Source organism: Culicoides brevitarsis, chromosome 1 (genome assembly GCF_036172545.1).
Source record: "Culicoides brevitarsis isolate CSIRO-B50_1 chromosome 1, AGI_CSIRO_Cbre_v1, whole genome shotgun sequence".
In the NCBI taxonomy this organism is placed as follows: Eukaryota; Metazoa; Arthropoda; class Insecta; order Diptera; family Ceratopogonidae; genus Culicoides; species Culicoides brevitarsis.
Genome location: NC_087085.1, coordinates 43,936,061 through 43,963,678, shown reverse-complemented (window position 1 = coordinate 43,963,678; position 27,618 = coordinate 43,936,061). Strand labels below are relative to the sequence as shown.

The 27,618-nt window shown below is 24.0% G+C and overlaps 1 protein-coding gene and 1 long non-coding RNA gene across 2 annotated transcripts in view; both read right to left on the bottom strand.

Moving 5' to 3' along the window:
* LOC134837171 (glycogen [starch] synthase) overlaps positions 1-17,249 on the bottom strand; it is a 34,299-nt gene extending 17,050 nt beyond the window's left edge. Inside the window, exon 1 of the mRNA XM_063852523.1 lies at positions 17,238-17,249. The gene's annotated coding sequence lies outside the window, so the exon portion shown is untranslated. The remainder of the gene's footprint in view (positions 1-17,237) is intronic.
* Positions 17,250-17,437: 188 nt separating this feature from the next.
* Positions 17,438-19,258, bottom strand: LOC134827334 (uncharacterized). Its single transcript, XR_010161770.1, has 4 exons — positions 19,148-19,258; positions 17,841-18,046; positions 17,631-17,789; positions 17,438-17,575 (listed from the first exon to the last, which is right to left on the bottom strand). It is a non-coding gene; the product is annotated as an uncharacterized LOC134827334 (long non-coding RNA).
* Between the last annotated feature and the right edge of the window lie 8,360 nt (positions 19,259-27,618).

The following is a 27,618-nucleotide window of genomic DNA, read 5'->3' as shown; positions in this document are numbered from 1 at the left end:
TACAAAAAAAAAGCAGTCAAAGCAAAAAAAGAGAAATGAAGTGCAAAGCCAAACCAAACACACACAAATATAGAGAAAAAAACCATAAAAATGCTCACTGCTTGTTTGATTTAATTTGATTTGATTTGAACAACGCTTTTATCATTATTCATCATCAATTTTATTCATAAAATAATAAAATGTGTGAGAGAAGTTCTGTGCTATGGTGACAAATTTTTGTGAGTTTTCTATATAAAGTTTAATGAATTTTGTCACTTCTAACTTTTTTGAAGCAGTTAAAAGTTTTTATAGAAATTTATTCTGTCTAAAAAAATTATTTTATTAAAAAAATTAATGGAAAAAAAATTAATTAATTAAATAAAAATTAATTAAAATAAAAAAAAAGAATTAAAAAAAAAATAAATTAAAAAAATAAATAAATTAAAATTCAAAAATTAATTAAATTGAAATTAATTAAAATAAAATAAAAAAATAAAAAAAAAAATTTTAAATTTAATTAATTAATTTAAAATAAAAAAAAAAAAAAATAAAAATTATTAATTATTAATTTTTTTATTATTTATTTATTGAATTTAAATAATTATTTTAGTTGAATTTATTAATAAAAATTTTTTTATCATAAAATTTTTGATAAAAAGTATAATTAATTTATTAAAGTACAAAAATAATTTTTTAAAATTAAAAATAAATTAAAATTAAATAAAAATAAATAAAATATAATTACATTTTTTTTATCATTTTTTACATTAAAATTTAAAAAAAAAATTTTGAAAATAATATTATTTTTTTTAATTAAATTTTATTTTATTTAATTTATTTTAATTAAATTTAAAATTTTATCAAATTTATTAAAAATATTATTTATTAATTTTTAAATTTATTAATTAATTTTTTTTTCATCATAAAATTTTTCTTTAAATTAAAAATTTTGCAATAAATTATTTTTTTTATTAAATTAAAAATTAAATAAAATAACCTAAAATTAATTATAATAAAAAAAATAAAAATTTAAAAGTTAAAATTAAAAGCCAATTAAAATTCATAAATTAATTATTTTATAAAATAATTTTAAATAGTTATTAATTTATTATTAATATTATTTATTTATTATTAAATGAATTAATTAAAAATATTTTTTTTTCATCATAAAATTATTTTTTTAATTGAATTTTTTTTTTTAAATTAAAAATAAATTAATAATGCAAAAATAATTTTACTTACCTTTAAAAACAAATTCGATCCTCAAAATGAGCTAAAAACCATCGTCATGCCATTATCTCAATGCAAAATCCATACACCTGCTCTCATTTAAACATATTTCAAAAAATTTTGTGGTTGAACATTTGTCGACCTCCACGCTGTTGTCATAGCTGCGAAACAAAATTGTTTGTCAGGTCATGTTTGTTTTATATGTTTTTTAATCCCTTAAAAAAGTAAATAAATCCTCGAAATAAACAACATACATTTGCATTGTTAGTTTTGCCATTAAATATGAAAATTTTTTTGTTGAATAGTTAAAATTTGATTTAAACAAGTGACAAAAATATTTCCGTGCAATAAATGTTTTCACACCTTTTTTATGATTTTTTAAATTTTTTTTTTGTAATTTGATTTTTTTTTTGTAGCCGACGGCACAACTTTGTTCATTAAATCCATTGTTTGTGCGACGCCATAATTCCGTATTAAGAATGTTTATTTGATGAGCAGAAAATATTAAATCACCACAAAAATAAAACAAAAACAAGAGTCATTTGAAAAAATTAAACGGACTCTGGGCATTCTCATTTTTTTTCTGTTCACCTGAAAGCAGAAAAAAAGATAATAAATATTATTTAGAAAGAGAAAAAGAGCAAAACACAAAAAAAAAATAATAATGACAATAGAACATAACTTTTTTAATAACTTTTTCTCATCCTAATAAAATTTTTATGTCGTTGTCGTGTCGTTGTTTATAAAAATATAATAATAAATATATGAACTAAAAACTCTTTGCGCGAGGCAAGAATAAAAAAGAGAAGATTCACACTTTTTTCTCGAAGATGCGGCAACATAAACAACAAGACAGAGGGACTTGAAAAGAAAAAGAAGAAGAGAATTTATCAAAAGATTTACCGCTTAATAAAGGATGTCGTTTTACTATTATTAGCACCTTTATGGATTCGTATTTTTGTGGTTCCTTCGCTCCGTTCGTCGTTGCTCGTAATTCGAAAAATATTACTCCGTAGAAGAAAAAGAGCTTGGTCATAATAATAAATAACAAACAAACAAATAATCTGCTTCGGTCCTTACGCTTCTTCTTTGTCCGTTTGTACATTTTTTCTTTTTTTGATACGCCGTATCCTTCTTGTAGTATTTAATAAAATCCTTATTAATAAGTTTTTGGTTTGAGATGCGGTCTTACAAAAATTTTTGTAAGTAAAGTGAAAGAAAAAATTAAAGCGCATTTATGGAAAAAAAAAATTTTTTTTTGAGTTTCAAACATTTTTAAAAATTAAAAAAATATCAATAAATTAATTTATTGAAAATAATAATTAAATTCATTAAAAAAATAATTAAATTATTTTTTTTTAAATTTAAATTTTTAATTTAATTTAATTTTAATTAATTATTTAAAAAAAATTAATTAAATATTAAAAAAAAAATAAAAATTTTTTTTTTTAATTTTTTAAAAAAATTTAATTTTTATAAAAAAACCGCAATAATTTTTCGTTAATTAATTTAAAAAAAAAAAAAAAATTAAAAAATTATTTTTTTTTAAATTAAATTTTAAATTTTTAATTTTTAAATTTTTAATTTATTAGTTAGGTTTTTAAAAAATTTAATTAAAAATTTTAAAAATTAAATTTTATTACTTTAAAAAAATTTTTTTTTAAAAATTTTGAAAATTTATTTTTTTACAAAAATTTTTTAAAAAATCCTTTATTAAAAATTAAAATTGAAATTTAATTAATTAATTAATTTAAAAAAAATTAAAATTAATTTAAAATTTTTTTTAATTAATTTTAAAAAATAATTTTAATTAAATTTAATTTTAATTTTTAAATTTAAATAAAAAAAAAAAATTTAAAAATTAAAAAAAAAATTAAAATTTTATAAATGAAAAAAAAAAATTAAAATAAACTTAATTTTTTAAATTTTTTTTTAATTTAAAAATTTTTTTTTTTAATTTAAAAAGTAAAGAAAATTTTTCGAAAAATTGAACTCTTAATGCGAAGATATTTTAAAAAATTTCAAAGTAAGTAAACGTTCAAATTTTTTTTCAGGTAAGTCAAGCTTAAAAATAAAAAAAATATTTTTCTAAATTTATTTTTTTTATTTCAGATTTCAAGATGAAATTCGATGACTTCCTTAATAAAAAAAAAATTACGAATAATTTTTGATCAGATAAAATAAAAAAACATCAAAGAAAAAAAATCTATTTCAATTAATCCAAACCAAGCAAATTTGAAAAAAATTAAAACCATCAATTACGCTCAAAATCTCCTTTTTTCTAAAAACCTTCAAAAAATGTCATTTAAAACATCTAAAAAATGTCCCATTTTGTTCCCAATAACAACCAAAAGGACATTATTTCAGTTCATTTAGGTCATTCAACAAAAGATCTAACAACACATGGGCATCCAACAGACTTTGGAATCCCTTCAAAAGGATACATCGTCATCCTGTTGTCCTCATTATTATTATCTTCCTTTTTCTCTTTTCTTTTTTCAATTTCTTTATTTTCCTTTTAACAATTATTATTATTAAAAATAATGCATTGTCAATTTCATGTCGGTTTTATTCCATAAACTTTTGTGACAAGAATTTTGCCTTTGAGACTTTTTTTTTTGGTAAAAAAAATTTTTTTAAAGCAAATACCAAGAAAACGCGAAATTTTATTCATTACTCATCCAGTGAGCGAATCATTTATTACTTACTGCTTACTAAGTACGAACGAAGAATCAGAGCGCAAATATCAGGGTCACAACAATTAATCACGAAATGAACATTTAATAAATTTATAATAAGATTTTAACAACGTTCCATCGATTTTCATTGTTTCCAAAATATAAAACTTCATATTTATGACTAATGACTTCGTCGAACTATCCTCATGTATTAAATTTCTGAATAATAACAAGAGAGAGAGAAAAAAATCATCATCGTCATCATCCTTCGGAGCAATGCTTCGAGCACAATAATAATAACTTTTATATGACCGAATGTACTTTCTTCGGCGTCATCTTCCATATATAAATTTATTTATTTATTACTTTATTTAATACTTGTCTTCTCTCTTTATATATTCCAGTCCATTGCTCGTTTTACCTGCCTGCTCTCGTAAAATTTCTCAATAGAGACCAAATATTGGCAAATATTTAAAGTCATTCTTCGGAGATTATTCTTTATTTTCTTCTTTAGAATTCGGCATTCGAACAGGACACATGACTGAAAACTTTGCTGAATGAATGAATTATTGCAAATCGAACAACCTCAATTTTACATTATTCCTTTCTTTTCGCTACACATGTTCTTTTTCTGAAAAAAAAAATATATAAAAAAAATTATTCGAAAGAGGCGGATTCGAATTTATTGTAAGCTTGTACTAAAAGTTATTGTCTGGTCAATTTCTTACCGATTTTTGTGTGCCGCAAAATTAAATTTAATTTAAAATGTGGACCATTGATCAAGTAACAATGCAATTGAAATGGTATTTTATCGTGATAACTGAATTATTATCAAATATATTTTTGTTTGTATGCGGATTGTGGAATGACAGGAAATGTAATTTATCTTGTTCGGTTGTGTGTTTTAGCAATTGCTTTATTAAAATAATGTTTAAATATTGATTATCGGGGATTTGGGGCATTCCCTGAGGTAGAGTGAAAGATAAATTTTGGTTAAAAATTGTCGTTAGAGGGCGCTTTTAATGAGATTTCATAAAAAATTTCCATAAAATATTTTTTTTGATTCAAAAACTTATCACAAGAGGGCGCTTTAAATTATATTTTTTAATTAAAACTGCCGTTAGATGTCTCTGTTGAAAAAATTTCGATCACAAGAGGGCGCTTTTAATAAAATTTTAACTAAAAACCGCCGTTAGATGTCGCTCTTGAAGAAATTTCAATCACAAGAGGGCGCTTTTAATAAAATTTTAACTAAAAACCGCCGTTTGATGTCCTTGTTGAAATAATTTCGATCACAAGAGGGCGCTTTTAATAAAAAATTTAAAGAAAATTCTAATTTAAAGAAAATATTTAATTTAAAGAAAAAAAATCTTATAAAAAATCCATAAAATGTTGGTTATTGTTACAATTACGAACCGTCTTCCTTCTTCAAACAATTTCTTACATCACTCAAGAGTCAGCGTTGAGACAGCCTTTGTTGTGCTAAAATGCTGTTGAGGTAACCCACAAATTTTCTCTGCTCGAATGCCTCTTTTCTGCTCTATTTTTTATAAATTTGCGAATGCAACGGAGAGATATCCCGAAACCTTCTTGCATCTAAGAATGTGGCAAGTCTTCCAGAAGAATAAACATTCATTTATTGTTGGTTAGATTTTAATTCAACTTTCTTTCCTCGATATTTATTTTTTTTTATTATATGAAAAAAAAATTATAAAAATATTTTGCTCAATTTTTTCTTTGGTCCGAAAGAAAAATTTGCTGTGAGAAAAAGTTCAATATCGACGATGATAACATTAGTAACAGCCATATGATTTTTATTTTTCCTTCCCTTTTTCAACGTACGTCCGAATTTTCATTCATTTTTAATAAAATAGAAAAATTTTAAGCTTGTCCAGTTCAATGACGATCAACATTTTCTTTTTTGAGGAGCAAAAGACACTTGATGAAAAATTTATTCTAAACGCGTCGAGGTTGCTGCAATTCTAAAATAAGATAAGGAAATTAGATTAAAAATTAAATCGGATCAAATATTGCTCTAATATCGTAAAAATTGGCAATAACGAAGTAGATTGGATTCTTATTTGACCACACGCTTGATTGAAATTTCTTTCAAAAAAATTGCTTTAAAGAAGTTATTAAAAAGCTGAACAAAGGATTTCGTAAAAAAAGTGATGAAAAATAATTTTTTAATACTGAATTTAATATTTTAATAAAAGGCAAAAGGAAGGAATACATCTGTTGCATCATAACTTTTTGCTTGCGAAAAAAACCAATAATCTCATTTTAAAATCTTGTGCAGTTCGACGTTTGACTACCGTTTCGCTGTGGGTGATTTAAACTTACAAAAGCGCGTTTTATTGTTGAAAATGTATCCAGAACGAATTTTTACCATAAAAATTGTGAAGAATTGTTATTATTTGCTGTATTTGGATCATTTTTTCGTTCTCGCATATTAGAAAACAAAAGGAATAATCGTATTATATCTTTTCTTGCCTTACAAAAAAATAAACATAGAAAAGAAAGAATGAAACAATTTCTATAGTAAATACTTACAACTTGTTTAAATATGATGAGGAAAAAATACAACAGATTGCAAACCTTGTCTACCTTACAGTTTTTTGAGGATGATACAATTTTTAAAAATTGTTCATGTTTTTTTTTTCAGAGAAAGTTTTTTTTTTATTTTTTGTTAAAAATATTTTTGGAAAAAATGAATTAAAATTTATAAAAATTTTTCGAATATTTTAAAAAATATATTTTAACTTATTTTTTCCAAAAATATTTTTTTAACAAAAATTTAAAAAAAACTTTTAAAAATGTTTTATAATTTATTTAAATTAATTTTGATTTTAAACTAGCATAAAAAAAGTTAAAAACTTTAATTACAAATAAAATTCTAATTAATTTTGCTTTAATTAAAATTAAAGAAAAAAATTCAAATCAAATTCATTCATTGAGTTGATAAATTTCATTGATAAATTGTAAAACTTAAAAAAAATTAATTCAATCTTTTTAATTTAATTAAATTTTTTAATTTTATTTAAATTTAATTTAATTTTAAATTTTATTTATTTTTATTAAATTTAATTTAATTTTTTAAAATTTAATTTAAAATTTTTAACGCTTATTTTAAATCAAATAATCAAAAAAATTAAAAAAAAATAAAAATTTTTATTTCAAATTTAATTTAATTTAATTTAAATTAAATAAAAAAAATAATATTAAATTAAATTATTAATTTTTTAAAAAAAAATAATTAATAAAAAAATAAATTTAAAATAAAAAAAATAATTAATTAATTTAAAAATTAATTATTTTTGTAATGTAAATAATTAATTTTTAAAATTAAAAATAAAAAAAAAATTTTAATGCTTATTTTAAATCAAAAAATTTCGAAAATTTTATAAAATGGAAATTATTTAATTTTTTTTTAAATATTTCAAAATTATTATTTTTGCTAAAAATGCACTAAAAATGTTTTTTAAAATATTTTTAAAAAGTTTAAATTAAAAAAATTATCAAAAAATAAAAATTTCTCGAGACATGAAAAATTTTTAAAAATCATCTCTGCCTAATTTCGTTATGAAATAAACCATGAGCGATCCCAATCCAATATTTGTTGTTCTTGTCTATAATAATCACATTAAAAAAGTATCCAATTTTCTTTTAAATTCTTTTTTTTTAATAATCCCTCAAATGATGTTATTATCCTTTTAAATTACTATTGTATCTTTATTTAATCTAAGTTTAAGGAAATAACAACTTGCGTGTTGTTTTTTTTATTTGAACAAAAATTTAGTTAAACCAACCATATGTCAAAGTAGAATATTAGAAGATTTCTGTCTCAAGAAATAATTTTTTTGTCATTTTATTCCAGATGGCAATAAAAAATGTGACGACCTTGCTTGATTTATTACCGTGAAAGTGCTCCGAAATTGCCCAAATTACTCAGTTCTCTTAACCACGGAATTATCTTCGCATCCAACACATTTAATGACTTAATTTGTTCCGTTTTTTGTCTTTTCTTCTACTTCCCGAAAAAAAAATTGTGTGTACGTTCAAATATTTGGACAAGTCGCGTTATCATGAACGTCTTAACACGTTTTAACCGCCACGTCATAAATCATAGTTATGTTATAATATTAATAAAGTCGTAAAATACTTGGCAGCAATAATTTTGGATGAGCTCCGAAAAAAAAGACAATAAAAATGGTTCGTTAGAGAGTTGATGAAGAAAAAAACGGAACAAGTGGATTAAAGCCCTTTTTAGGGAAATTCTGTCACTTTTATTAGTTGAGAAGTCGTGAAAATGATAATTAAAAATTATTTGCTCCTCGTCTGAGAAAGTTTCATTCATTGACGCGAATTCCGTCATTTTTGTGGGTTAAATATTATTTATTATTACTTTTATCTTTATTTTCATATCTTTTCTCTTTACTTTCGAGCGTGGATGAATTATTGTCATATTAGAACATAATTTAGACAGAGATATGAATCACCCTTGTTTACATATTTATTTTAATAGTTTTTATTTTTTTATGTCATTAGAACAATCCTCACGAACGCCATTAACAAACGAACATGGAAATTTTAACGTTTTCATTAAAATAACGAACAAAATGTGAAGTGCATAATAATAGCTTCAAATTGTGTGATTTTTATTAAATATTAACATATTTCGAGGTGTTAGAGCAATATTTATGTTTTAGTAATCCACTTGTTTATTTCTCATCGTTATTCATATGTGAATTTTACACATGCAACAAATTTAATATAAAAAACATGACAATAAAATTATTAAATATTCAATTCGTGTAACAACAAAAAAAAAATATCAGGAAAATATTTAAATGATAATTTTTTGTGTTCCCGAGATTTTTTACAATTTTTTTTATAAAAATTTTTTTTATTTATTTATTATTAAAAGTTTTAAATTGATTTTGCCCTACAAAATTTTGATCGTGAGAGGTAATCTCGAAAACTACACGTCTCAGAGCATATGTGTAATGGAGAAAAATGTTAGTCATGACGTGCCTGATGTCATTCAAGAAAAAATTTGCGCCTGCGAAAAAAACTATAAAAATTTTGGCAAAATTTTTTTTTTTTTTTAATAATTTTTTTTTATTACATTTTTTAAAAATTTTTTTTTTCAATATTTTTTAAAAATTTTTTTAATATATTTTATTTTTTTTAAATATTTTTTTTTTTTATTTTTTTAAAATATTTTTTTTAAATAATTTTTTTTTATTTTTTAAAAATTAATTTTATTAAAAATTAATTTTTTAAAAATTTTTTTTAAAATATTTTTTTTTTTATTTTTTTTAATATTTTTTTTTTATTATTTTTAATATTTTTCAATATATTATTTTTAAATATTTTTTTAATAATTTTTTTATATTTTTTTTTTTAAATACTTTTTAATTTTTTGTTTGAACCCAAAACAACGATGATTTAAAAAATTTTTTTTTTCAGATGATTCTCGATACAACATGTCAGAGTTTCTATAAATACATAAATAAAAATATTTTTTCAACTGAATTCATATTCAGGTCTCATTGCAGTAAGCAATAAATTTGAATGGTTTGACACTAATTGCTGGATATTATTACGCGCACACGAAACTATTGTGTTGCAGCATCATGTCGGACAATGGATGCACATCCATGAGCTTTTTGGAGAAAATGCAACAACAGTATCCTGCCTGAATTAATGTATTTTGTGATAATGATAGTCCTGTGCTGCACTTTTCGGGAGTTATGGAGTGTGAGTAGATGATCGTTGTCGCATATTTTTCACTCATTTACTCGGGATTTTGGATTTGGGATTCAGGTAAGTGTTTGTTTTTGTGTCTGATGGAATATTATTTGTGAATTTGTTGAAAAATCTTTAAAATTTGAAATTTTTTAAGCTTTGTAACGCTTTAACTTCAAATTTTTCTTTAAGAATTTTTTCGAAGTTTTTTAAATTTTGTTAAGAATAACTCTGAGAAGGTTTATGAGCTAAAATTTTCAAAAATTGATGAGAAAATTTGATAAAAATTAAGGGTTGAAAAAAAGTTTCAAGTTTTTTTCTCTCATTTGTTCGGGTTTTTGAATTTTATTAAGAGCAGGAAAAAATAAAAATAAATTTAATTAAAAAATTAAATTAAGAATAAAATAAAATGATTTTTTAAAAATAATTTTAAATAATTTATTTTTAATTTTTTCACATTTTTTAATTTCTTAAAATAAAAAAAAAATAAATAAAATTTTTGTCAATTTTTTATTCAAATTTTTCAATTAAAAATAAATAAAAATAAAAAAATAAAAATAAATTTTAATAAAAAATTAATTTTGTCTGCTACTTTAGAAGGTATATAAGCTAAAATTTTTAAGAAATGATGAGAAATTTCGTTAAAAATCAAGAATAAAAAAATTGTCAAAAATTCTTATCAAATACTTAGCATACTTCATATAAAATCGATTCCTTTTTCATGTTGCCTCGTCAACTCCATTCGTTGCCTATCATTGTCATGGTCAATTGATCTCATTTTGAGTGGAAAAACTTCAATTTCCCTAATAATAATCGTCGTCCTCATCCTTATCGACTCAAAACCAAAGCAAGGCAAGGCACGGAATTGAATTGCTTGCTAATAATAGTAATAATAATGAATGAATGAACTCCCACATTTATATATATTTTTTTTATCAATATTGAAACAGATTTTTTTTCACTATTTTACACTCTATTGATTCCAACAAAAAAAAAATAATAATATTGAAAAAAGGGGAGAAATAACGGAAAAATTTATTGGTTATTTTTTTCTATTTTTTTTTTGCATTTGTGGATCCGCAGAGTTCAGTGAGTTCAATAAAATAAATATAAAAATAGTTGAGATACATTCTGATAAATAGTTTATCAGTGGCTTGGCATCCATTCCACAGAATTGAAACCATGAAAAATTTATATATTGATAAATAAATAAATGCTCCCGGTAAACATGAATGGAAATAAACAATTTTGATTCAAATCGAATATTAATGGACTATTAACAAATCACACAAAATAAAACTGATCAAGCGTTTTTTGCGTTACAGAGGGGCGTTTTACGAGTGCAAATGTTGCAAAGAGAGATTGAACAACGTTCCTTGCTAACAAATTCATGATGCGTCTCCGACACGTTATTATTTTACAATTTTATATTGATTCATTGAAATTGTATACAAATTTTCCAATCAAGTAATCCATAAAATTCATCAAAAAGCATTGAAATATAATTGAGTCTATTGAGGCTTTTGTGAGTTGTTAATGCCAATGGTTTTCGCACAAAATGCATTAAAATACACAAAATCTGGGTTGGATTCAGCCAAAATGCTGCCCGCATTTATTCGTTTATGAGGAAGTAGTGTTTCGCAGAAGGAGTTGAAGCACTTTAGGTAAGTATTTTTTTTTCCAATTAATTCAAACCAAGCAAGATGAAATAATTAATCCAAACCAAGCAAAAAATTTAAAATATTTGAAAAAATCATCAAAAGGCGAAAGATGATTTTTTCACACTGCACTGATTCTATCGATAAACTATCTGCATTGAGAGATCAATATTTTTCTGGTCTAGCTAATAATAACAATCATTCTCGCTTTATGGCTTGTGTACGGAAAATATTTGAATAAGTCCCAATTCATCTGTGGCAGAGCTTCACGGCACAAGAACGGAAAATTGAATTGTTCGAGTGGAACGTTTTATGATTTGAAAATAAATTGATGTGCTACCATAGAGATGGTTGTTTGGTTTTTATCTCGGTGTCCTCTTCATCCATATACGAGAGGTTGCATCTGTACTGCGAATGCCTCATAATAAACTGATAAGGGAATTATTGGGATTTTTGTTCGCTAATAATTTCTTTGTAACTTTGTGCGTGTGTTGGCTATTATGTTTGATGGATGAAGCGTGTTCCTTGTTCGATTGTACAACAGGCAATCGTTTTCAATGAGGACAATAAATAAAAAGGGAGACGATTTTTTTGTCGTATTTTTCATTTTTTTGTGAAAATTTTACGTTTGTGAATGAAAGAAAAATTGCGACTTTTGTTTTGATGAAATAAAAAAATAAAATAAAAAAATTATTATTTATTTAAATTTAATTAATAAATTTATTTAATTTATTTTTAAATAAATTAATTTATTTTTTTGTTATTAATAAATTATTTCAAATTTTTAATGAAAATTATTTAAATTATTTTTTTTTATTAAATTTTAATTTAATTAAAATTTTTTTTAATTTTCTGAGCAATTTAAAATACAGAAAATTCAATAATTAATATTTTTAAAATTTTTTTAATATTAAATTATTTTTTTTAAATTAAATTAAGACATTATTAAAATTTATAAAATATCATAATAAAATTAAATTAAATTTTTATAAAAAAATTAAGTTAAATTAAAATTTTCAAATTAAAATCTAATTTTTTTGAATTAAATTTATTTATTAATTATAAATTAATAATTATTTTATATTATCAAAATTATTTTTTTTTTTAATTTTATTTAAATTAAAAAAATATCTAAATAAATTTATTTAAAATAAATAAATTATTATTACAAATTTAATTTTTTTACATGAAAAATATGGAAAAAAATATTTTTAAATTTCTGGGCAACTTTAAATACAGAAAATTTAATAATTAATTATTTTTAATATTTTCTAAATTTTAATTTATTTTTTTAATTATTAATAAAATTACGATATTATTAAAATTTATAAAATACTTTAATAAAATAAAATTAATGAATTAAATTTAAATAAAAAAATAGTAAAAAATAAAAATTTTTCATATAAATTATATTAAAAAAATTAAAATTTATTTATTTTTTAAATTAAATTTATTTATTAATTTCAAAGTTAATTATTTTATTATTGTAATTAATTATTTCAATTTAATTTAAAATAAATTTTATTTTATTGAAAATAAATTTATTAATTAAAATATTAATTTAAAATTTAATTAAAAAATAATTAAATAAATTTATTTAATTTTATTTAAAATAATTTTAATTGAATTAAAATTATAAATTTAATTTTCGAGATTTAAAAATTACTCAAAAAATTTTTTTTTCAAGACAATAAAATTCTCACTGCAAAACGTAAACTTTTCGCGGTGAAAATCAAGTCGATTTATCTTGAAGTAGTGTCGTTCGTCCATTTTTTCCATCTGTCTGAGACAGTTTAAATTAAATTACCTTTTATTTGATATACAGACCGAACGACGAGCACAAAACTTTTTCGATATAACTTTGTCCTGCTTGCCAAAATGTCTCATTTCTCCTCTTAGTTAGTTAAGAGACAAAAATCCACAAATCACTGTAGCAACCATCGCATCGCATCGTCACAAAGAAGCAATCACGAAAATTATTAGTTTATTTCGGCTTTTTTAATTAAAAACCAAAACAAGACTCATATCAATCTCATGGCATCGAAAAATCGTGATCTGATTGATAAATTTTTCGGATTTCTCATTACTTCTCTCGTTACCTTTTACATAACTCGAACGAATGAAATCATCATCATCATCACATGTTGTTTTTATTACTCGGCCCGGCGTTGTTTTTGCTCGTCATCGATTACTTAAATATCGTGTCGAATATTAGACCACCAAAATTTCTAAAAATCATCTCGTTTGAAGTCGAATAAGACGAAAAAAAAAATTCATAGGAAAAATGATTCAAAGAGTATTTGGCAGAAATTTCGCAACAATAGCAAGATTTGAGTCACAAAAGGTCTTCAAAGCACATGACAATAAATCTGTCCCATTTAATTATCCAATTCATTTGAGATCAATTCAGGTTCAATTAATTTCTTAAAGGCCCAAAACACAACAAAACAAGCACAAAAAACGATGATTGTTTCCTCCAGGTGATTGGTTTGTGTCACATCTCGACCAAACATATGTAAACCCGAGATTAACAAGGTTTTTGTGTCAACAATTTTATGAGGAGGCATTTTTTTGTCGTATTTATTTAGATTCCTTTTTTTCTTCGTCGTACCTTTTTTTCATGCGAGAACGATCAACTTAAATTAAATGCAAAAAGATTACTTCCCTTTTTTGTCATATCTCGTCGGCTTTCGGAATGCGCTTGACACAATGAATGAAAGATCCCATTGTTGTTTCGTTCTCCAAAGTCTCTGTGATGGAATTCAAATAAAGTAAAACAAACTTGGGTACATTAAAATTCATTCAAATGGAAAATAGTGTCATTTCTAATAACAAACAAAAATTTTGCATTTACTTTTTTTTGTTGCTTTGTTTGTTTGTTATGAAAGGTCCGTGTGACGAAACATGTGTTTAATTTGTCATTTTTTTTTAAGTTGAAGAGACATTTTTGTGAAGGATTTTAATTTATTTATTTTTTTGAGAAAGATGAATTTTACGCTTAATTGGATTCGCACTCCTACAAATTTTGGTAATTCTTAAGATGTAATTTGAAGATCTTTAGTTTATTTTTTAAATTTTTTTTAAATTATTTTTTAAATAATAAAAAAAATAATTTCGCTTCAAAGAATTATTTTTATGTTTTTTTAATTTTTAAAAATAATTATAAATAAAAAAATTTGTGTATAATTTTTATCAAAAATTTATGTTTTAAATTTTTTTTAAACTTAATTATTATTTTAAAAATTAAAAAAAAAATTTTATAAAATTATAATTTTTATTTTTTTAAATTAATTTTAATTTTTTTTAAAATTTTTATTTATTTTAAATTTTAAAAATTAAAATTTGTTAATTTTTATAAATTAATGATTATTTTGTACTTTTTAAGCATTTAAAAAAAAAAATTATTTAAAATTTTTTTTTATAATTTTTTTTTATAAAAATATATTTTAAAAAAAAATAAATAATATTTAATCTTTTTTAAAAATAAAAAAAAAATATTCAACTTTTTTGTATAAAAATTTTATTTTATTTAATTTTTATATTTTTATTCAAAATTTATTGTATAATATTTTTTTTAGTAATAATTATTTAATAAAATTATTATTTAGAAAATAAAAATTGTAATAATATTTATTTTAATTTTTTTTTTATAAATTAATCATTTTTAATTATTTGTTCAACTTTTTAAAAATATTTGATTATAAAAAATAAGATAAAAAAATAATGATAAATAAAAATAATGATTTAAAATATAAATCTTTCGACTTCAAAAAAAAACATTATTTTTTAAATATAAAAATTTCATTTTATTTAAATTTTTTTAATTTATTTTGATTCAGCCAAATTACTTAAATAAATTCTCATAAAAATTCAAAAAATCAATTTTCCTCTAAATCTCATTTTTTTTGGCAATAAATTTATCAATTTTGCAAATTCAGGTCACTTTCAGAAACGCAGAAAAAAAATTCCAATTTATTTCCTCCAAATTCAATAATATCTAAAAAAAATTAGCTTCTGGCAACTATTGATACGCTTCCCTCTGTCATTCTATTTCTTCTTTTGTCACTGTCATTTATTACTCTTTTTCATTCAGCAACCGAGTCTATCACCTCCGAGTCACTTTTACACACAAAATTTTACAAACTGAGTGTCGATTTGATTACATTGAATAAACATCCAGCTCGCTCACATCCTTTATTACCTTTATTGGATATATTGTTGAACGTTACTGCAGGGCACAAAACTTTTTTTTTTAGTCAGAGTAACAATTTTCAATCTTTTTTGTGTGGTACAAATTTCCTCTCTTTTGGATGAGGACGAAAAAGTGTTCATTGAAGTATAATAACAAGCCAAAGGTTTAACGGTTCATATAAAAATTTATACTTTTATGACGACGACGACGACGACGACAACGAGAGACGATGTCAGGCTGTAACTGAACAATTTATCTGATGATCGTTCGAAAAAAATTCAAACTATTCTCTCGTGAAGCTCATACGGAGAAATTGTTTAAAACTGTATCTCTGAGGTAAATAATAAAAAACGAAAAAAAAATTGCCTCGAGCTAAAAATCTACACAACATGTCACTTTTCTAGCTGCGAAATGGAATTATGAAACCCGTGCTCCAAATAAACTGTAACTGATGTTAGAAATTTTTTTTTGTTTTGGAATCTTTTCACGTGAACTTTGACTTTGAACAAAAAAAAAATGAAAGGAAATAAAAAAAGAACCGTTTGTTTGTGTGAAATAAGATGGCTGGCGTGATAAGCGTGAATTAAAAGAACTTCAATTGAATTTCGATAAATAAATATAAATATTACGGATAAATAGGGGCTTTATCGCACCTTGACTATCTACCGTTTTTTTTGTATTGGTGCAGTAAGTTGCGTTTCACAAACAGATGCTGGCTGGTTTCTTTCATTTTTTTATGAATTAGACAGATGCAATTAATTAAAATTTCCTATTATTTTTATATAAATTTAATAAATTATAAATAAATTATAAATTTAATTTTTATAAATTTAAAATTATTTAAAAATTTCAATTAATTTATTTTAACTAAAAATTCAGAAATTTTAAATTTAAAAAAAAAATTTAAAATTTTAGCGAAATTTGAAAATCGCCTTTTGCTAATTCAAGTTTTATTTTTTTTTGTAATTTTATGAATAAGAAAAAAATAAAAAATTTTGCCTTAGCCTCAAATTCAATAAAAAAACAAGAAAAACATAAATGGAAATAATAATCAAATAGTACATGTAAAAAAAGTCGACAATTTTTTTTATAGGTTATCGTTTATTGATTCATTCATTGTTTTTTTTTTGCAGTCCATGGAGGTAAAACAGCTACCGTTTTCATTGCAGAATTATATGCAATTATAAGACCAATGAAGCACGACGAAAAAAACGAGATGAGGATGTTTTTTGCGCTTTTACACTTTCAATCTCGTACTAATTGTTCCATTGATTGCTTCTAATTTAGAGAAAAAATGGAGAGAAAGAGAGAGCAAAATGTTATAAAAACTTAAAAAATATTTGAACAGTGCGGATAAAGGAATGGAATAATTAAAGGATGGTTGATGGTAAGCAGAGATGTGAACTGTGAAAATTTAGAAAAAATTAATCGAAAAGAAATTCAGTTACAAAAAATGGAAAAAAGTAAGTTTTTATAGTAAAACAACAAATTAATATTTTATAATAAATTTTTATATTTATGAAATAATCTGAAGTCATTTGCAATAATATTCTTAATAATTTTCTAAAAAATTAGTCCGAACAATCTAATTTTAAACTTGAAATGTTCTAAAGTTATATATTGTTAGTTTAAAGTTATTGAAGCTTTTACATTTTTATCGTCTCAATATTTCAGTGAATTGTTTCATTAATCTATCATTTAATGATGAATGGGAAGAATTCGCAAATTTTTTTAAAAAAATTTCTTAACAATATTTTTTCCGAACACTCATATTTGAGAAATGAAGTGTTCAAGCGTCAAATTCAAACAATCTGAAAGGAATTAAAATTTAGAAAATTTAAGATTTAAATCAATTCTTTATGAACTTACCATTTAATTAAATAATTATTGCACTGAATAATTATCAACTCGAGACTGATGAAACTTGAAATTTTCTAAAGTTATTGTTTCGTTAGTCTAACTATTGTTGATGAATGGGAAGAAATCGCAAATTTTTAGGAAATAATTTTCTTTACAATATTTTTATCCGAACACTCATATTTGGAAGTTGAAGTGTTCTTCTTAAAAGCTTAAACTTTTATGTTGATCTGAAAAAAATTATAATTAAGAAAATTTAAGATTTTAAATACTTTATGAACTTACCATTGAATTAAAAATTTACTGCACTGCTATGTCTTCAGAACAATTCGAGACTGATACCTTATTCACATTTGTCATAGCTTTTATACAAAATTTAGAATTTCCAAAATATGGAATCTCTCAAAAGGAGTTATCGTGAATCATACTTGTCTAATTTTTTACCTAAAAATGTTCATCTTAAAAATTAAAATATGTATCTAAGACAAAACAAACCCGTTTTTGCAACATAAACCATCCCTGAAATTTGATTTTTTTTTTATCTCAGTAAAAAAATGTCTGCCTTTCGCCATTGATTAGTAATACTTTTTACATCTCCATATAATGCAACAAAAAAAAAGTTGAAAAAACAAACGCACTGTGGTTATTTGATTTAATTAGCCATGAACTCCTTTCGTTCTCCACGAAGGAACGGAAGTTTGCTGAAAAAAAAGTAATAAAAATAAAATTTAACGGCAAAAACTCAATTAGTAGATAGTTACATTCTTTGGTGCTTTTGACCTCTAATTCTATTCACCTGAACGAATATATTTAGCTAATTTATTTATCATATCACAAGGTAGTAATTATAACCCTTATCTTATTTTAACGGCAATTTACATTTTTAAAGTATAATGAGTCATTTATTTTGTGTTTCACACAGCAATTATTGACACACAATATTAAACGTCTAATTGATGTCTGACAAATTATGACAGAAAATAACACACACAGAAGAAGCGAATGAATTTATTGGCGTCATTATTTTTATCATTTTCTATTAAAATTGAAAAAAATAAAAAAAAAATTAAAATATAAATATTTTAACATTTATTTTTGTGTGTTTTTTCGGATAAATTACAAAGTGTAAAAAAATATCTAAAAATTTTATAAATATTTAAATTGAAGCCGTTTGTGTGACCCAAAAATGGATGGAAAATGAATATTTATGTGTGTGATAAAATGCGACAAGAACATTTATTGCGGTGTTGGTGTGTAACTGTGATGATGATGATGATGTTGGATGTTGTTGTTGTGTGTTGGATGAAATTACAGAGGAAAAAAAAGTAGCTGCGAACAAGAGTGATGAAGAGACATGCAACAAGTGGGACGAGCGACGCACATATAGGCAACAAATGTGTGTGTGTAGAAGTGAAATATCACGCATAATTTAAAATATTTTGAGATGTTCATTAAAAAATAAAATAAAATATCACACACACGCTCGGATGGAAGTTGGTCGTGCGGTGATATATGTTTTTGATTAAAATTTATTATAATTTTTTTCTAACGTTGATTTTTTTCGGTTTACAGGGCAATCTTGTGATTTTTGTGAATCTTTAACTTTTTTCTTGATATTTTTGGTTAAAAAGAGTTAAAAATTAGTAAATTTGTATAAAAAATTAAAAATTCTTTAAAATATTATTTCATTGAAAAAGTTTATGTGAAAAAGTAAAATTTATCTCAAGAATTTAATTTTAAAAATTTTTGATGTTTTACCTAAAATCTTATAAAACTATCATTAAATATTAAATATTTCTTACCTGATGAACCAAATTATCACTAATTCATATTTTTTTAACGTTAAAAATCACTTAATTTAACAAAATTTTATTCGCAAATCGAAATTCTTGTTTTTGTTTATTGCCAAATTTTAGCGCGAAAAGAAATGTCATTTTATTGGCGGTTTGACGTTCACTTTTGAGGAGTTCATTTTTGATTCGATATAAAAAATTTTTAACTTGACTGTTTATAATTATTTTTTTTTATTTTTTATTTTTTGACTTTTCTTGTTTTTTTTAAAGTACAAAATTACACGTTTGCCCCTTTTTTGATCAAATAAATATTTAAAAAAGGTACGACAACTTTTTTGTCTTAACATCTTAATCGCTTGTAATGAAATTCTCGAATTCGCGTGGTGCGTTATAAACTTGAAACGACTTAATTATTATTGAAATGGGATTCCAATCATCTTAACAGTTTAACACTTTACTAATGTACCAGAAAATTAACTTTCGAATTATTTAATTTGATATCGTAATCCGAACAAAAAAAGCGAGAGAGAGATTAACTTATTTGTAGGTAAATTTTTTTTTGAGATTTTTTTATAAGGAGAGAACTATTTTCGTTTTATTGCCTGATAATTATCACATGAATAGTAATTTGGTGCGGGTTTCATGTCTTCCATGTGCTGTGAGTCTTCACGCGATGCGATGCGCGATGGAGATAAAGACATTTAAAAGTTTTTTTACGGAGAAACAAAAAAAGTTAGTTTTATGGAATCCGTGGATGATTCTGAGAAAGGAAAAAAATAAATGAATTTAATTAGTCACAGATTTAAAATTAAAATTATTATCGGAGTTTTTAAAAGGAATTGATTAATATTCAATGAGAGTTCAATAGAATTTTTTTTTTTGAAGAGAAATTTTTTTAAAAAAAAAAAAAATTTTTAATTTTTTTTCTGTTTAAAATTAATAAAAAAAAAACATTAAAAATAAAATTCAAGATTTTTTTTACCCGAAGAATTTTTTTTTCTTAAAAAAACTAAAAAAAATTAAAAATAAATTTCAGAAAATTTTTACTTACTCGAAGAATTTTTTTTGTTTGAAAGAATTATTTTTTTGAAAAAAAAAAATTAAAATAAAAATGACTTAAATTAAAAGAAAATTTTTACTTTCGAAAAAAATTTTTTTTTATAAAATTTAAAACTTTAAAAAAATTAAATTGTCTCACTTTTACGAAATTTCTATTTTTTTTATTTAATTTATTCGACATGACTTCACACATGAAAAACCCACAAAACAACTGCAAAACAAATTCCAAGACAAACATCGTTTCTCAACAAAAAATTATTGCCAACATGGGATGGGAAGAAATACTTTCTTCAAATATCTACTAAATAATTTTACGATCTATCACTTCGAAAACACACAGCAACATTTTTTACGGAAATTACTTTTCAAAAATTACTCTTTTGGGAACGTCACATGCTACGCTGCCTGACTTTATATCTTTCAAACTGTAACAGATTATTAACATATAAACAAAAAGAAAAATATTTATTTTGCTTATTTTTTTTTTCAGAAATATAATTTAGAACATAATTTATGCAGCTGTCAATGACGAAAACACATTTCTCGAAAAGAAAAAAAAAATTGCGGTCAAAATTGTGTAAACTTCTCAACGCACATGTGTCTCGTCGTCGTCACATTTTCAAGAGATGATCTATGGATTTTTTGTGGGCGCTCTGTGAGAAAAATAATCATCTACTGTAATTATGAGGTGTTGTCGTTTACAAAAAAAAAAGATTTAAGATAAAAAATGTTGTAATTATGAATCCTAATGCGAGACATATGTGGCATCGTCGTGACATGTAAACTCAAAACAAGAAGAAATCCGGATCGAATTACCGTTTAGAAGAATCTTCTCGGAAGTACATGACTTGGAAGTTCATGTTTTGATACATTTTGGTGAGTTTTCTTGTAAGATTTATGTCGAAAAATGCATGAAAACGATTTTTCTTGCGGATTAGATATGACAATTATCTGTCTTCTTGTTGAAATTGTAAAAAGCAGTGACGGATTTTATAAGGGCTCTAAATTACTTTGAAGGAAAAAATCATTAAGGTAAGTAAAATTTTGATAAAATTTGAAATTCGTTAAAGATCTTACTAATTAATCCAAACCAAGCAATTAAAATTAATTTCAATCCTTTATTTATGATTAATTCAGGTCGGTTATGAAAAAAAGCTCTATATTTATTCCAACGTTTCGATAAAAAAAATTTTCATCTTCAGGGATTTGTTTTAAATTTTGAAAATAATTTTTTTTAAATATGAAAATTTTAAAAATTTTTTTGAGAAATCACAAAAAAAAAACAAAAATTTTGACTTAATTTCTCAAAAAGGAAAAATTATGAAAGCTATTAATTTTTTTTTTAAATTTCAAAATTTCACAAAAATTTCTTCAAATTTAAAACCAATCCTTGAAGATGATAAAAAAAATTTTTAACGAAACGTTGAAATAAATATAGAACTTTTTTATTTAAATATCCGACCTGAATTAAAAATAAATAATTAATTTCAATTAATCCAAACCAAGCATATGAAAATTAAGATTTTTTCTTAAAAAAATCTTAAAAGGCAAAAAATTTCAATACGTCACTGAATGATGTCCCCCAATGATATTAATATGCTTCTTATGACAAGCATGTAATTGGAATACTAATTCAATGATGATTAATGTGATGTCATGGGAGAATGACGTTTTTTTTTGTGCATTCAAGTAGAAGAAGCTGATGACATTTTCTAAAATAAAAAAGGCAAAAAGGTAATTTAATTTATTTTTTTTCATTTAAAAGTTTTTGTTTACTTAACTAAACGTTGACCTTTCAGCAAATTGAGCAAAAAACTTTTCTATTCTTCTTTTCTTTTGTTATTAAAACAAACATGCAATCGGTCTATCAACTCAACTTTTCTCATATTCTTCAGCAATGTTCCCCTGAGAGCGAGAGAGAGGCAAATCGGTGTCGCTGACACAATTTTAAAAACTTTTTGATCCGAGAAAACTTTCAATCGACGAGTGCATAAAGTTTCCAATAATAATATTTCAATCCAAATATGTTTCCATTTCACACGATCCTTTATTCGGTGCAATAACAGACAAACAATTTTTAAATCTTTTAATAATAATAATGATAACTTTCTGCTTGGATGCTCCGAAAGATGCATTTTAATGGAATTTTCAAAAACTATTATATTCCAAGCCACAATCATAATGTCTTTAGATAAATAATATTTCTCTCTTCTTCTTCTCCTCCGTGTGTGCTTAGAGTATGAAAAACTTTTCTAATATACTCCACATATGAAAAGTGTCGCCGGGATGAAAAGGAGGAAGAATTGGAAGACATAAAGTTTGAAAAGCCATTATGTGATTTGCACTTTTTCACATTTTTTTCTCTCGTCTTTTCTTTTTAGTTGTTATTATTGAAAGCAGAAGAAAAAAAGGAAGAGAAGCAAAAAAAAAAGGTGAATATGAACTCTTTGATCCTATCAAGCATATTGTGGGCATATTGTCAAACACAACAAAAATTCAATTTCTTCCTTTTTCAGAAAGAGGAGAAAAAGTGCATCAACATGGTAAAGCAAGAAGTGCATAAGAAAAGGTGAGCTTATCAGTTCTTTGGGGAACATTGAAGCAAATGATGTGTGTTGACTTACGGAAAATAGTTTTCTTTCAAAGCATTTTTTCAGAGAAAATGGGATTGGTAATGGAATTTGTGGTTGTCTGAGATGGAAAATTGAGTTAAATTTTCACTCAAATCGTGAATTATCGAAAACAGTCTAAATGAGTCTATATTCAACGGTTTAAAAATATTTTTACAGTTCTTAAAATTTCTTAAGGGGTTCAGATTTGATTTTAAAAAAAAAAAAAATCTTAAAGCTTTTGAATTTTCTTTAAGAGGTTTATTTCTGAAGCAATCAGAAAAATTACCTTACCATATTAAATAAATTAAAATTAAATTAAAATTAAATTAAAATTAAATTCAAATTAAATTAAAATTAAATTAAAATTAAATTAAAATTAAATTAAAATTAAATTAAAATTAAATAAAAAAAATTTAAATTAAATTAAATTAAATTAAAATTAAATTTAAAATTAAATTAAAATTTAATTAAATTTAAATTAAATTAAAATTAATTAAAATTAAAAAAATTAAAATTAAATTAAAATTAAATTAAACTTAAATTAAAATTGTATTAAAATTAAATTAAAATTGATTTAAAATTAAATTAAAATTAAATTAAAATTAAACTAAAATTAAATTAAAAATAAATTAAAATTAATTTAAATCTTAAATCAACTCAAATTAGATTTTTAAAAGTTTTTCATCAGAAGCCCGTGAATTTGAAATTTTTTTAATATAGTTCGAATTTTGAATTGAGAACTAAAATAATTATTTTTAAAAATTAAAATTTTCATAATTTGGTTAAAAACTTATGTTTAGTTATCTAAATTAGAAGTTAAAAGTTTATTTAAATTTTTAAAAAAATTAAAAATTGAGTTTAGAGACTCGAACTTAAGTCAAAAAGCTTCTCTAACTTTTTTCTCGATGAGTTTTTAAATTTCTCATACAAATGGGCAACTTTCGATGAAGAATCGCCAAGTTTTGAAAGAAAACATTTTAGCAGTGTTCGCATGTTTTTCAAGTACCATTCTCATAAGAAGTTCCTTCTTATAAATCGGTTTTCTTTTCAAAACTGTAATTTGTGTATCCAACACTTTCACGAGAACACTCGATTCGTCGATGATAAAATCATTATCTATCCCCATGGTTGTTGAAAGTACTTACTACTAGCCTGTTGATAAAACTCGTGCATTGAAAAGTTCTAAACTTTTCCTTCTGAAAACTGAATAGAAGAAAAGAAAGTCGATCATGCATTTTATTGTATTTTACATGGCGCAACAGTTTGGACTTTGTTGGATATTTTGATCACTCGAGTTACCTCTTTTCGTTCACACATGACAAAATAAAGCTGTTTAAGCTGACTGACACCGCAGAACAACAAAAAAATGCTCACTGTTCGGATTGTGGACACGAGACAGGTGAACATGTTTATCAATTTATTTTACATAAAAAAATATTTATAAAAAGAGAGAGAAAAATATTCTAAACGCCAAGAAATACAAAATTTATACATATAAAGAACATGACAAGATATGCACGTCGACACACCATATTCTAGCATTTTTGCATGAATAATTCATGTACGGATGGAGAGCAACGAAAAAAAAAGCAGAAAAATAATAAATAAGGTACACATTTGAACGATTTCTTTATAAAAATGTTTCTCCCTTGTTTTATAGCGTTTCTTGCTTGCTTGCACGTAAGACATGTACTTGACGGATTACATTTTATTTGCTGATAAGAACAACGCACAGAAGCAGGCAACGATACACTTTAACATATCATGCAATAAAAAGTAGCTGCTGCATCTCAAGCTGAACAAAAAAAAGCGAGGGAGAAAAAAATTCATGAAAAAAATGTCTATTAAAATAAATCCAACAAAGATCAGTAGATTTAAATATCAAAATAGCATTATAATAAAAATAATTTTTTTTTGTCTGATCCAAGTCGAGAAGACGAGAGAAAAAAATGACGAATGAATGATTTTGAATGATGCTTGATGCGGATTTTTACATAGAAGACATTAGCAAAAGTAGACGTGAATGTAGATTTTTGAAACAAAAGACGCTGCAAGACATTTAGATATTCACAAGGAGAAATGAAACCAATAAGATTATGAGAGACGAAGAACAATATGTTTGATTGATGATACTTATCAAATTTTTGAACAATTGTATTTTTATTTTTTTATATTTATTTTTTCAAGAACGACGTCAACAAAGACGATGAAGAGCAACGATATGAGTCTAATCTTTAAATTCCTCTGAAGATTGTTTGTTTTGCTCTCGTGATTGGAATTGATATCGTTGTGAATTTTCAAAGCGAGATTTCGGAGATTTATTTTTGGTAAGTGAAAATTTTGTTTTGAGGAAGATTTTGACGAAATTGATTTTTTTTTCAGGAAAAATGTCAAATGGAAGGTAAGTTTTTATACTTTTATGGAACAAAATCCATAAACAAACTGCTTATCTATAAAGCGAAGTCAAATTTTTTCAATACTGTTCCTGAAAATCCTACATTTGAGAGTTTCGAAAGAACTTTTTGAAATAAAAAGCAGATCACATCACTCGATATCAGCATTTCATCGAAAAATAAATGGCATGAGATTTTTTGATGGTTTTGTGTTAGTTAGGCCTAAAATATTCGAAAAAACCTAAATTTTCAAATTCTGAAATGACCTCAAATGTTTCCATGCATTTTCAGTGAGATCAGGTATGTCAAAGAAGTACTTGAAAATACCCAAATACACTAAAAAAAAAATGTCTAAATCGTTTTTTCGACTATTTAGGCCTAACTAACACAAAACCATCAAAAAGTCTCATGTCATTTATTTTTGATCATTTAACTCTGAGGAAAGCTTTGTATCGTTTATTTTGAATGACATCAAAGTAACCTAAGCTCATCACAATTTAAGACAATTTATCTCAAATTTCTTTATCCAACTGTTATAAATCTTGGTTATCAAGTATTTTCATATAGAAATTGCATAATATTTCGAGATAAATTCTCTTTTACTTACCATCGTATAGCTTTCAGACGTTTTTCACAATTACACTTGAAATGGATAGCACAAACTTTAATTAACTTGGCATTCAATGAAATTCAATTAAAACCCTTTTTGTGCTCCATTTTGAGTCGCAAGACGAGTAAAGTGAAAGAAAATGCACCAACATCTCAGAGAAAATTTCTTTCTTCGTATTTGTTAAAAGCAGTGTCATTGATAAACGAACAAAAAGGCCTCTATGTGGGTTTAATTATAATTTCTTCTCAACACTTTTTCATATAGGGTGATTTAAAATTCCGTTTTTTCACACAATTTATGAATGACTTGCGAAAACTATTCGTGTTAACCCTAATCAATGTAAAGTGACATTTTCACATACGACGAACGAACGACGACGAAGACATGAAATGTAATTGAAGAAAATGACATGATTAGATCTTTGCTCATATAATAATGTGAAAGTGCATAATTAAAAGGCATGAACCAAAGAGTCTCTTGTGAAATATTATCCTTCGTCTTGTCTTGTCTTGTCATGTAATTGAACAACGTGCCTCTTACCCAATAGTTTCTTTCCGTTGAAGTCGTAGAAAGAAAGAAAGGGGATGAAACAAAAGGAAAGGCTGCCAGATAGATGAAAGAAATGTGCACCATATGTTGCACAATTGTGCTGCTGCTGTTTAATGATGATGCTGCTATCATCTCCGTTCATCATCATCTCGGCGGCGGCGTTACGCAAACAGCAACGTGTTTAGGGGGAGCTTTAGATATATTAAATAAGTGGCATTATCATTATTCTCTCCGAATGTTATGAATATGATGATGGTTTGATTTAATTAAAATAAAATAGGATCTCATTAAATGTCGATTTAGTGTTCTGTGGTTCAAAAAGGGTTGCAACTTCTTTTTTTTAAATTAAAAGCGCGTTAGACATGCATCGAGAAAGGGTGCTGAATTCGATTCGCTTGAAAGTCGTTAAAAACAAGATTGATTGTAAAATTTCATCATCAATTAACCCGAACAAGTACAAAAACCATACAACAACAAGGTATAGAATTAGTTACAATTTATCGCATAAAACATGGAGAGACAAGACAAATGCCTCTTGCACGCCTATGTCAATAAAAGCTAGAACAAACAAACTGCTTGAAATTACGAGCGACGAGGAATGAATAGATGTTTTTGTTCGACTCGAGATTGGTTTCGATTACCGATTTGATCAATTTATCATTCGGAAAATAAGGAGATGAAGAAGAGGTTGTGTCTTAGTTTAGGTTAATTGAGTGGAAATTAAAATGGTAATCTTTAGCAGCAAAAGCAGACGATAGACGACAAAACAAGAAATGTGAAGAGACATTCAAGAGAACGTTTTGCAAGTGATTTAATGTCAATTGGAGGTGCTTTTTGTCTATTCTATTGGATGTAATTTGAAAGGATTTGTAAGTTTTTGTTATCTCTTTGATATTTTGGTAAGTATTTAAATTTTAACAGAATATTTTTTTTAATAAAAATTTATTTTTAGGTATGAAAAAATTTAGCTTAATAGCCTAAAATAAAACTACCCAACTACCATGTTGGCCCTCATAAACTTGCCTTCTTTGGAAGTTCGTAGAACACTCGCTGAAGTACTGTTCGCTTTTAACTTGTTACCCGAGAACATTAAGTGTCCTGAGCTCCGAGCCAAAATGATACGCCATCAACCGACAAGAAATTTGAGACACGAGCGCTTCTTTGAGCTGAGACATTGTGAAATTGAGTTTGCTGGATCAGAGATTTTTTATAGATTTGCTTTGTCCTTTATAGTCTTTTTTTAAACTTGAAAGTTTT